Below are 13,529 nucleotides of genomic sequence, written 5' to 3'. Positions count from 1 at the left end.
GGCCAATATCACTGATGAACATAGACGCAAAAATCCTCAACAAAATTTTAGCAAACAGAATTCAGCAACACATCAAAAAGCTCATACACCATGATCAAGTTGGGTTTATTCCAGGGATGCAAGGATTCTTCAATATACACAAATCAACCTATGTGATACACCATATTAACAAATTAAAAGATAAAAACTATATGATAACCTCAGTAGTTACAGAAAAAAGCCTTTGACAAAATTCAGCACCCATTTATGATTAAACTCTTCAAAAAATGGGCATAGAAAGAACCTGCCTCAACATAGTAAAGGCCATATATGATAAGCCTACAGCAAACATTATTCTCAATGGTGTAAAACTGACAGCATTCCCTCTAAGATCAGGAACAAGACAAGGGTGTCCACTTTCACCACTACTATTCAACATAGTTCTGGAAGTCCTAGCTACCGCAATCAGAGAAGAAAAAGAAATAAAAGGAATCCAGATCGGAAAAGAAGTAGTAAAGCTCTCACTGTCTGCAGATGACAAGATACTGTACATAGAAAACCCTAAAGATAGTATCAGAAAATTACTACAGCTGATCAGTTAACTTAGCAAAGTTGCAGGATACAAAATCAATACACAAAAATCATTTGCATTTCTATACACTAACAATGAAAAATCAGATAGAGAAATTAAGGAATCAATCCCATTCACCATTGCAACAAAAACAATTAAATAACTAGGAATAAACTTAAATAAGGATACAAAAGAACTGTATACAGAAAATTTTAAGACACTGATGAAAGAAATCAAAGACAACACAAACAGATGGAGATATATTCCATGTTCCCGGGTAGGAAGAATCGATATCATGAAAATGACTGTACTACCAAACACAGTCTACAGATTCAATGCAATCCCTATCAAATTACCAATGGCATCTTTCACAGAACTGGAACAAAAAATTTCACAATTCATATGGAAACACAAAAGACCCTGAATAGCCAAAGCAGTCTTGAGAAAGAAGAATGGAGCTGGAGGAATCATCCTGACTTCAGATTATACTACAAAGCAACAGTCATCAAGACAGTATGGTACTGGCACAAAAACAGAAATATAGACCAATGGAACAAGATAGAAAGCCCAGAAATAAACCCATGCACATATGGGTACCTTGTTTTTGACAAAGGAAGCAAGAATATACAATGGGCAAAAACAGCCTCTTTAATAAATGGTGTTGGGAAAATGGGACAGCTACATGTAAAAGAATGAAATTAGAACACTTCCTAACACCACACAAAAGGATACACTCAAAATGGATTAAAGACCTAAATATAAGACCAGAAACTATAAAACTCTTAGAGGAAAACAGAGGCAGAACACTTGATGACATAAATCAAAGCAAGATCCTCTATGACCCACCTCTTAGAGTAATGGAAATAAAAACTAAAGTAAACAAGTGGGACCTGATTAAACTTAAAAGCTTTTGCACAGCAAAGGAAACTATAGGCAAGGTGAAAAGACAACCATCAGATCGGAGAAAATAATAGCAAATGAAACAATTGACAAAGGATTAATTTCCAAAATATACAAGCAGCTCATACAACTCAATGCCAGAAAAACAAATAACCAAATCAAAAAGTGGGGTAAAGATCTAAACAGACATTTTCCAAAGAAGACATACAGATGGCTAACAAACACAGGAAAAGATGTTCAACATCGCTCATTATTAGAGAAATGCAAATCAAAACTACAAGGAGATATCACCGCACACTGGTCAGAAAGGCCATCATCAGAAAGTCTACAAACAATAAATCCTGGAGAGGGTGTGGAGAAAAGGGAACGCTCTTGCACTGTTGGTGGGAATGTAAACTGATACAGACACTGTGGAGGATGATATGGAGATTCCTTAAAAAACTAGGAATAAAACAACAAAAAGACAAATATTCCAATTATAAAATGGGCAAATGGCTTAAATAGACATGTTGGCAAATAAGATATACAAATGGCCAAGAAACACATGAAAAGATGTTCAAAATCACTAATGTCAGAGAAATACAAATCATAACCACACTGATACCAATTCACATCTGATATATAATTTTTAAAAAATTATATAATTTTTAAAAAATTTTATATTTTTTATATAATTTAAAAAAAAAAGGAAAATAACAAGCGTTAACAAGGATGGAAGAAACTGGAATCATCATATACTGCTGGAAAGAATGTAAAATGGTGTACCAATTATGAGAAATTATTTGGTGATTCCTCAAAAAATTAAATATACGATTACAAATGACCCAGCAATTCCCTGTTCAGGCGCCACCTGCCGGGGACCAGCCCCGGCTGAGCCAGGGTATTCGAAGGAGAGACGGCGTAGGCGAGGGTCAGGGAACAACTGCTTAATTACACTTTAATTAAGGATACAAAGAGTAATAGAATAAGGATAGCTCAGTGAGGAAATTCAGTGGAGAAAAGCGGCTGAAATGAGGATAGCTCAGTAGGAAAATTCAGTGGAGAAAAGAAGCTGAGTGGCTTGGTTTACGCGGAAAATCAATATAACCCGTGACACCAGGTTAGCTCTGACCACGGAGGCCGCAGGCGCCCTCTCGAATAGCGGAAGGTGCCCCACCTTAGACACCTTCTCGAGTGGGTCTTAGAAGCCCAGGCAAATAAATGGTCGCAGAGGACATCCGCGCTCCAGATGGACGCTCAGCTGGAAGTTAAAGGGAAGAATGACATGGGGAGACCAAGCGTTGGTGAGCAAGGCCCGCAGTTTATTTTCCAAAGTAGTTTTTATACCTTAAGTTATGCATAGAGGATAATGGGGGAAGGAGTAGAGTCATGCAGCAAGCCAGGCTTTCTTCCTGCAAACTTATCATATGCAAAAGTTCAGGTGATTGACATCATCTTCTGGCCCGGAGGCCTGTTAACATTTTAAGAAACTTATTTTTCTCTAAAGGTGATTATTCCAAAGTCAGGCACCAGCTTCCGAAAAAGCATTGGACAAAGCTGCATTTTACATTTCTATACACCCATTATATCAATCAATACACTGCCAAGGACACAGTAGGTAAGGAGTATGGAGACTTAGCAGCAAACATCGGCCCAACAAGTGAAAAACCCTTCACCAATACAATTTCTAATCAATCTTTTAACTACTCAAAGGAATCTGTGTTTAGGCAGTTTAGAACATCTCGTGCCTCTCACAGTTGGGAGGCTCTGAACAATCACATGTGGCCGGAAAAACCCATTCAGGCAGGCTAGAGGATTTCCAAAGGAGTTTGTAGGTTGAAACACTGTCACACCCAGGAATTATTAACTGGAGCTGTAAGCTAACTCTTTTTTCAGAGAGAGGTAGTGGGAGACAGCCCCCCGTAAAGTCAGAGGTGTAGGTGAAAGCACAAAGCAGAAAGTAGGCAGACTCTGGTTTTGGGGGTAGATGCTCGAGAATTTCCAGGGGGACTCCTGAGGCTCGATCCCGCCTTTGCGTATGCCTAGCCTTCTTCCTCATGACCTTTGTCATGGGCGGAGTGCCTCACGCTGGCTCCCGGCAGTGATAGAATTCCAGTTGAGCTATTCCAGATCCTGAAAGATGATGCTGTGGAAAGTGCTGCACTCAATATGCAATATGCACTCAATATGCAATATGCCGGCTCCCGGCATAGGTTTATACACAAATCAGTTGAAAACATTCACTCAAACAAATACTTACAAGTGAATGTTAACAGTAGCACTATTTACAAAAGCCAAAAGATGAAAAGAAACTAAATTTCCACCAACTGATGAATGGATAACAAACTGCAGTACACTCATGCAATGGAATATTGTTCAGCCATAAAAAGAATAAAGGTCTCAGACATGTTACAACATAGATAAATTCTAAAAACATTATATTAAGTGAAAGACTGAAGACACCAAAGGACATATATTGTATGTGAGAGGTCCAGGATAGGCAAATTCATAGGGACAAAAAGGAGATTAGGGATTTTTAGGGGAGGGAAGAGTGAGGAGTGACTACTAATGGGCACGGGGTACCTTTCTAAGGTGGTGAAAATATTCCAAAATTACATAGTAATGATGGTTGTATAACCTGTGAATAAACAAAGCCAAAGAATTGTACACTTTGTTTTTTTTTTTATTATTTCTATATATATGTATGGACTTCCATGGTGGCTCAGTGGTAAAGAATTCACCTACCACTGCCAGGAGACACAGGTTCGATCATTAGATTAGGAAGATCCCCTAGAGAAAGAAATAGCAATGATACTCGAGCATTCTTGACTAGGAAATCTCATGGACAGAAAAGCCTGGAGGGTTACAGTCCATGGGGTTGCAGAAGAGTCAGACACGACTTAGTGACTAAACAACAACAAATATATATGTACACACACACACACACACACACACACAAAACAGAGTATCATTCAGCCTTAAAAAAGAAGGAAATCTTGCCATGTGCAATAACATGGAAGAACCTGGAAGGCAGTACACTGAGCAAAATAAGCCGCACAAAGACAAACACTGCATGGTACCATGTGCTGAGCTTAGTCGCTCAGTCGTATCTGACTCTTTGCGACCCCATGGACTGTAGCCCACCAGATTCCTCTGTCCATGGGGATTCTCCAGGCAAGAATACTGGAGTCGGTTGCCATGCCCTCCTCCAGGCAATCTTCCCAACCCAGAAATCGAACCCAGGTCTCCCGCAATACAGGTAGATTCTTTACCATCTGAGCCACCAGGGAAGCCCATACATGGAATCTTTGAAAAAAAAAAAGAATCAGAATCACAGAAAGTTGAGTCGTGGTGCCAGGAGCTGGAGGAGAGGTGAGGAAATGGGAACACATTGGTGAAAGGGCACAAACTTTCAGCTGTTAGATGAGTAACTGCTGAGGATCTACTGTATACAACATATTGATTATAGTGATAAACTGTACTACATAATTGAACGTTGTTAAGAGAGTAGATCTGAAGGATTCACCTCAAAAAAAAAAAAAAAAGATGAAGAAAAGGTAGCTATGTGACATGACAGATATATTAGTGAACTTGAAAACGTGATTCCTTCCACTATATAAACATGGATCAAATCTTCACATTGTATGGTTTAAATATACTACAATTTTATTTGCCAATTTTACTGCAGTAACTGGAAAAAACAGCTTAAAAATTTAAAAAGTCACCATGGCAGCAGTATGAAGAAGAAGGAACACAAACAAAAAGCCAAAGTGCATTTGGTCTGTAGAACTTGTTATTAGAAATATCAGAGATGAGAAAGATAAAAAATAAAATTTAAAAGCAATAGTGATGGGGGAGTAACCAAGACAGCTGAGTAGCAAAAGTTCACATACTCAAAGACCCAGAACAAAGGCAGTAAGGTGAAAAGAGCTTAGGTCAAAGCCATTGGCTGATACTGGAAAACTTTTCAAAGAGCCAGGAAGTGACTTGGATTCCTCCTATAGACACTGGCAGCAGGCACTCTGGGGAGCAGTGTTCTCTACCATGAGAACACTGGTGCTAGGAACATTCTGGAGTTCTCCCTCTAGCAGGAAGCTTACTTGCCCACCAGCATATCAGCACCAGTACCAGGATATGTATGGTCAAGCTGCAAGCTTCATAGGAGACCTAGCTTTCCTCACCAGTGGGTAAGCACCAGCCTTAGCTACACAGCCTTCTAGCCAGGGCCAGATCCTAGACTTTAGAATCTGGCCCTGCCCACTGGTGGGCTGACACATGACACAGGATCCCCCAGGATCCATTCCCACCTTCTAGCAGTAACACGAATCCTGAGATTCCCCAGGCCCTGCAGCCAGATGCTCCAGGGTCCCCTGGCCACAGACAGCCTTAGTGGGACCTGGCCCCATTCACCATCAGACTGGCACCAACTTTGGGACAGCCCAAGCCATGTGGCCAAAATACCAAGACTCAGCTCTGTCCATTGTCAGCTAACTGCTTCCCTATCAGAAGGGCCTCACATACAACAGGGATAGGGGTGAGCCCTGTCTACCAGCATGCCCATCCCACAGTAGTTGGCCCTGACACGACAGAAGGCCCCACTTAGCCACACAGGAGTTAGCCCTAGATCATATAACTCTGGTGACCCAAGGAGAGTATGTTGTTGGGTCCCATAGGATTGTCTTTTACATAAGGTCACTTCTCGATGATCAGGAAACATAAACCATCTACTTAATACCTACAAATAAACACAAAGAATTAGGCAAAAGGAGGTAACAAAAGACTATGTCCAAACAAAGGAACAAGACAAAACTCCAGAAGTAGAACTACACAAAGTGAAGACAAACAATCTAACCAATAAGGAATTTAAGAATGAATAAACACAATGTGAAGCTTAACAAACAGCTAGAAAATATGAAGAAGAACCAAACAGAGCTGATGCATCTAATAAGTGAAATAAAAAACACTAGAAGGAATCACAGTAGGTTACATGATACAGAGGAATAGATCATCCAATTGAAAGACAAAGTAGTGGAAATTACCAAAGCTGACAGGAAAAAAAGAAAGAATTTTTAAAAAATGAGGACAGTCTTAAAGACATCTAGAACAATATCAAGCAAAAAAATAATCACAATATATGGGTCCCAGATGCAGAAGAGAGAGAGAAAAGGGCAGAGAACTTATTAGAAGTGATAATAGCTGAAAATTTCCTATTCTAGGAAAGGAAACAGACATCCAGGTCCAGGGAACACAGAGTCCCACATAACATCAATCCCAAGAGGTCCACACCAAGACACACTATAAATTAAATGGCAAAAATTAAAGATAGAGAATCTTAAAAGAATGAAGGGAAAAGCAACTAGTTATATACAAGGGACCTCCCGTAAGACTGGTAGGTAACTTTTCAGCAGAAAGTTTGCAGGCCAGAAGCGAGTGGCGTTATATATTTAAAGTGATGAAAGGAAAAAACCTACAACCAAGAATACATGCCAAAGCTATTTCAGATTTGAAAGAGATAATGTGACACATAAGTAAAAGCAAAAAGTTCAGCACCACTAATCTGGCTTTACGAAGAATTAAAGGGTCTTCTCTAAGCAAAAAAGAAAAGACCAGAACTAGAAGTATAAAAGTTATAAAAGAATACAATCTCATTGGTAAAGGCAAATATACAGTAAAGGTAGTAGATCAACCACTTATAAAGTTGGTAGGAAGAATAAAAAAACAAAGTAGTAAAATCATCTATATCCATGATAGGCAGTTACAGGATATACAAAACAAAAAAGTAAAAAATAATGTCAAAAGCATTCAATGTGGGGAGAGGGAGAGTAAAAACAAACACTCACATACATATATAGGTTACTGTATACAACTTCATGGTAACCACAAACCAAAAATGTATAATAGAAACACAAAAAAGAAATGAATCCAAACATAATACTAAAGAAAGGAATCAAATCATAAGCGAAGAGAGCAAGAGAAGAAAGGAATAAAAAGAACTACAAAAACAACCCCAAAACTATTAACAAAATGGCAGTAAGTACGTACCTATCAATAATTACTTCAGATGTAAAAGAACTAAAAGGATCAATCAAAGGACAAAGAGTGGCTGAATATATACAAAAACAAGACCCATCTGTATGCTGCCAACAAGAGACTCATTTCATATCTAAAGACACACAGATTGAAAGTAAGAGGAAGGAAAAAGGTATTTCATGCAAATGGAAATGGAAAGAAAGCTAGAGTACCAGTATTTATTACCAGACAAAATAGACTTTAAAACAAAGACTGTAACAAGAGATGAAAAAAGGACATTACATTATAATAAAGGAATCAATCCAACAAGAAGATATAATCATTGTAAATATATGTTCACTAAACATCAGTTCAGTCGCTCAGTCATGTCTGACTCTTTGCGACCCCATGAATTGCAGCACACCAGGCCTCCCTGTCCATCACCAACTCCCAGAGTTCACCCAAACTCATGTGCATCGAGTCGGTGATGCCATCCAGCCATCTCATCCTCTGTTGTCCCCTTCTCCTCCTGCCCCCAATCCCTCCCAACATCAGTCTTTTCCAATGAGTCAACTCTTCACACGAGGTGGCCAAAGTATTGGAGTTTCAGCCTCAGCATCAGTCCTTCCAATGAAAACCCAGGACTGGTCTCCTTTAGGATGGACTGGTTGTATCTCCTTGCAGTCCAAGGGACTCGCAAGAGTCTTCTCCAGCACCACAGTTCAAAAGCATCAATATAGGAACACCTAAATACATAAATGTGAACAAACATAAAGGCAAAAATTGACATTAACAAGTAAAAGTAGCGAACTTCAACACCCCATTTAAATCAATAGACGATTCAGACCAAAAAATCGATAAGGAAACACTGGCCTTAAATAACACATTAGATCAGATGGCCCTATATATATATATATATGATCAGATGCCCATATATATATATATATACACATTAAATACTTTATTCAAAAATAGCAAAATAAACATTTCAAGTGCACATGGAACATTTTCCAGGATAGATCACATTCTAGGCTACAAAATATGTCTGAACAGATTTAAGAACACTGAAATCATATCAAGCATATTTTCTTACCACAACGCTATAAGCTTAGAAAGAAAGTGCAAGAAATACAAACACGTGGAGGCTAAACTAAATGCTACTGAGCAAAAAACAGGTCACTGAAGAAATCAAAGGGGAAATAAAAAAATTCCTGGAGACAAATGAAAATGGAAACATAATGACTGAAATCTATGCCATGGAGCAAAAGCAATTCAAGGAGGGAAGTTTACAGCAATACAAGCTTACATCATGAAACAGGAAAAATCTCAAGAAAACAACCTAATAATACATCTGAAGAACTAGAAAAAGAACGAATAAAATCCAAAGTAGGAGGAAAGAAATACAAAGGTCAGAGAAGAAAAAAAATAGAGACTAAAAAACAATTTTAAGAAACCACTGAAACTAAAAGCTGAATCTGTCAAAAAATAAAATTGATAAACTATTACTCAGATCAATTTAAAAAAACAGCAGGCCCAAATAAAATTAGAAATGAAAAACCATAAGTTATAACTAACATCACAGAAATACAAAGGATCATAAGAAATTACTCAAACAATTTATACATCAATATAATGGACAACTTAAAGGAAATGGATAAATTCTTAGAAATGTAAAATCTCCCAAAATTGAATCAAGAAAAAATATACAATATGAACAGACCAATTACCAGTACTGAAATTGATTACTGACTTTAAAAATTCCCAATGAACAAAGTACAGGACAGACAGTTTCACAGGTGAACTGTACCAAATATTTAAAGAAAAGTTAACATCTATCCTTCTAAAACTACTCCATAAAACTGAAGAGGAAGGAATGCTTCAGAAGTCATTATACCAGGCCAGCATTACCCTGATACCAAAACCAGACAAAGACACCACAAAAAAAGAAAATTACAGGCCAATATCACTGACAAACACAGACATGAATATTTTCAACAAAATATTAGCTAACTGAATCCAGAAGTACATTAAAGGGATTAAACACCATGATCAAGTGAGATTTATCCCAGGAATGCAAGGATATCCACAAATCAATCAATGGGATACACCACAGTAACAAACTGAAGAATAAAAAATCTTAAGATCATCTCAACAGATGCACAGACAGCCATCAACAAAATTCAACATCCATTTACGATAAAAACTGTCCACAAAGTGGATACAAGAGGGAATATACCTCAACATACTAAAGGCCTTATAACAAACCTAGAGCCAAATCACTTTCATTGGTAAAAAGCTGAAGCATTTCCTCTAAGATCGGGACAAGACAAGGATTCCCACTCTTGCCTCTTTTATTCAACATAGTATGGAAAGTCCTAGCCATAACAACCAGACAATAAAAAGAAAATGAACCCAAATTGGAAAGGAAGAAGTAAAACTATTTCTGTTTACAGATGGCATGATACTATATAAAGAAAATCCGAAAGATGCCACCAAAAAACTATTAGATTTAACACATGAATTCAATAAAGTTGAAGGATATAAAATTAACCTATAGAAATCTGTTGCATTTATATACACTAACAACGAACTATCAAAAAGAGAAATTTAAAAGTCATATTTACTGGAGTTCCCTGCCGGCTTAGTGGTTAGGATTCCAGGCTTCACTGCCATGACCCAGGTTCAATTCCTGGTCAGTGAACTGGAATCCCGTAAGCTGCAAGGTTAAATACATGAATAAAACAATCACCTTTACAATTGCATAGAACAAAAAATGAGAAAGCAGTTACTTGTAGCTTTTCTATACCTTAGTTATACATGCGTCCAATAAACAGGGCATGTGGTTTCACCAATAAGGACTTTGATGCTGTGAAAGTGCTGCACTCAATATGCCAGAAAATTTGGAAAACTCAGCAGTGGCCACAGGACTGCAAAAGGTCAGTTTTCATTCCAATCCCAAAGAAAGGCAATGCCAAAGAATGCTCAAACTACCACACAATTGCACTCATCTCACATGCTAGTAAAGTAATGCTCAAAATTCTCCAAGCCAGGCTTCAGCAATATATGAACCGTGAACTTCCTGATGTTCAAGCTGGTTTTAGAAAAGGCAGAGGAACCAGAGATCAAACTGCCAACATCCGCTAGATCATGGAAAAAGCAAGAGAATTCCAGAAAAGCATCTATTTCTGCTTTATTGACTATGCCAAAGCCTTTGACTGTGGATCACAATAAACTGTGGAAAATTCTGAAAGAGATGGAAATACCAAACCACCTGATCTGCCTCTTGAGAAATTTGTATGCAGGTCAGGAAGCAACATGGACATAGAACTGGACATGGAACAACAGACTGGTTCCAAATAGGAAAAGGAGTTCGTCAAGGCTGTATATTGTCACCCTGTTTATTTAACTTATATGCAGAGTACATCATAAGAAACGCTGGACTGGAAGAAACACAAGCTGGAATCAAGATTGCTGGGAGAAATATCAATAACCTCAGACATGCAGATGACACCACCCTTATGGCAGAAAGTGAAGAGGAACTCAAAAGCCTCTTGATGAAAGTGAAAGTGGAGAGTGAAAAAGTTGGCTTAAAGCTCAACATTCAGAAAACAAAAATCATGGCATCCGGTCCCATCACTTCATGGGAAATAGATGGGGAAACAGTGGAAACAGTGTCAGACTTTATTTTTCTGGGCTCCAAAATCACTACAGATGGTGACTGCAGCCATGAAATGAAAAGACGCTTACTCCTTGGAAGGAAAGTTATGACCAACCTAGATAGCATATTCAAAAGCAGAGACATTACTTTGCCAACAAAGGTTCGTCTAGTCAGGGCTATGGTTTTTCCTGTGGTCATGTATGGATGTGAGAGTTGGACTGTGAAGAAGGCTGAGCGCCAAAGAATTGATGCTTTTGAACTGTGGTGTTGGAGAAGACTCTTGAGAGTCCCTTGGACTGCAAGGAGATCCAACCAGTCCATTCTGAAGGAGATCAGCCCTGGGATTTCTTTGGAAGGAATGATGCTAAAGCTGAAACTCCAGTACTCTGGCCACCTCATGAGAAGAATTGACTCACTGGAAAAGACTCTGATGCTGAGAGGGATTGGGGGCAAGAGGAGAAGGGGACGACAGAGGATGAGATGGCTGGATGGCATCACTGACTCGATGGACGTGAGTCTGAGTGAACTCTGGGAGTTGGTGATGGACAGGGAGCCCTGGCGTGCTGCGATTCATGGGGTCGCAAAGAGTCGGACACAACTGAGTGACTGATCTGATCTGATCTGATAGTATAATCTAGACAACTCCAGAAAGTAACTCACACATAATCAGGCAAAGTTATTTTACAGTTCCACGCTTCTGAGTTTCAACTTAAAGAAAACAGCAGAAGAAAGAACTTCAAATTTGACCTATTTAGGTTAAAAATTAGCGGGAAACAAGTTCCTTAAAAGAGAAAATAAAATAGAACCAAAAAATTCAATATAGAAGATAACCTACAAAACAAAGAGTGAAGAAAACAGGAAAAGTAGGCAATAGTAGTCCAAAGTAAAGGGGGAAAAAAGCATGTTTCTGATTAGCCTGGTATCGATATTCCAAGCTTCTATTAGTCACACCTGCTGCTGCTGCTGCTGCTGCTGCTAAGTCACTTCAGTCATGTCCGACTCTGTGCAGTCCCATAGACGGCAGCCCATCAGGTCCACCGTCCCTGGGATTCTCCAGGCAAGAATACTGGAGTGGGCTGCCATTTCCTTCTCCAATACATGAAAGTGAAAAGTGAAAGTGAAGTCGCTCAGTCGTGTCCGACTCCCAGCAACCGCATGGACTGCAGCCCACCAGGCTCCTACGTCCATGGGATTTTCCAGGCAAGAGTACTGGAGTGGGGTGCCATTGCCTTCTCCATAGTCACCCCTACTCCATCTCAATTATTCATGCTCTGGGTAGATGAACTTTCTACCCACACCATGAAACAAAGGATTACTTTATCTATGTCATGAAAAATTTTCCAAACCCTTGGTGATTCTTTATTCCTGCCCTTTAGTCAAAAGATAAAACAACCCCTACTGCATAGGACTTAATTTTTTCACCTGTTCCAACCTTCATCCCACCACAAAAAAACTGCTTCATCATCAATCCTCTCTCCCGGTTATATTATCAATCTCTCCCTCGTTACTGGCTTCTTTCTTCAACACATACTGGCTTTCTTTCTTGCTTTTATCCTAAGAATACAAAAGTTCTGCCTCCTCCTTGCAACCTCTTCAAACTCATTTGCCAGAATGAGCTTTCTAAAACACAAAACCAATTATTTTGGTATTCTTGCTGAAAATTCCTAAAGAGTTCCCCTCAAGAGATTTTTCTAAATATCAAGATTTTACTTCTTATCACAACTGTTCCTCACTGTACCAAATTCTGTCGAGCACTTATACAAAACTGACTATAATGTCATTTTCCCATTTATCCCTAGGTAACTGTAGCTCATTCTCCAATATTCAGCACAAGCTATACTGCCTCCTGTTTCCTGATCATCCTTTCAGACTGAGATACCAATCTTTGGCCAGTGTTTTCTCTTTATCTGCCCATGATTTCTTATGCATATGAGGCTGTAATCTTTGCTTTTTATTGTCTGTCACCCTCTCTATACTATGAGTAAACTGAAATCGAAGACTGACTTGTCAGCTCTGCCTCAATATCTTTTAAACTATTCAATAAATGTCTGCTAAATGAATGACAGATCAGCAGCAAAGATAAGCAGACATGGACACAGTAAACCACGGTTGAAGCATCAGACTTGAAGTAAAGATATATTTGCACTTATGTAAAACTGACTGCTATTTGAAATATCATTCTACAGTATATAAAGCAATCATTTTATGGGGCTTGAAAGGGAGCCAACAGAATAGACAGTCTGTCTCCTGCTGGCTCCTGGTTATGTGCAGATGTGGATCATCTTCCTATCAGCCTAAGGATGAAGCAGGTACAAAGAAAAGGCAGTGCTAAGGATGTTGTAGAGAGATGGGTCAGGGCTTGGATTCACTGCTTTGTCTCTGAACTTCTCCTGCTAGATGAAATCAAATTATCTTTATTGCTTAAACTCCAAT

At 38.8% G+C, this 13,529-nt stretch overlaps 1 protein-coding gene across 2 annotated transcripts in view; it reads right to left on the bottom strand.

Moving 5' to 3' along the window:
* The window catches only part of DNAAF4 (dynein axonemal assembly factor 4), a 69,953-nt gene that overhangs the window by 47,426 nt on the left and 8,998 nt on the right, over nt 1-13,529 (bottom strand). The window lies entirely within an intron of this gene.

This window comes from Bubalus kerabau, chromosome 10 (assembly GCF_029407905.1).
Source record: "Bubalus kerabau isolate K-KA32 ecotype Philippines breed swamp buffalo chromosome 10, PCC_UOA_SB_1v2, whole genome shotgun sequence".
NCBI lineage: Eukaryota > Metazoa > Chordata > Mammalia > Artiodactyla > Bovidae > Bubalus > Bubalus kerabau.
Note: the sequence above shows the minus strand (reverse complement) of the source record. Positions and strands in the feature narration are given on the sequence as shown.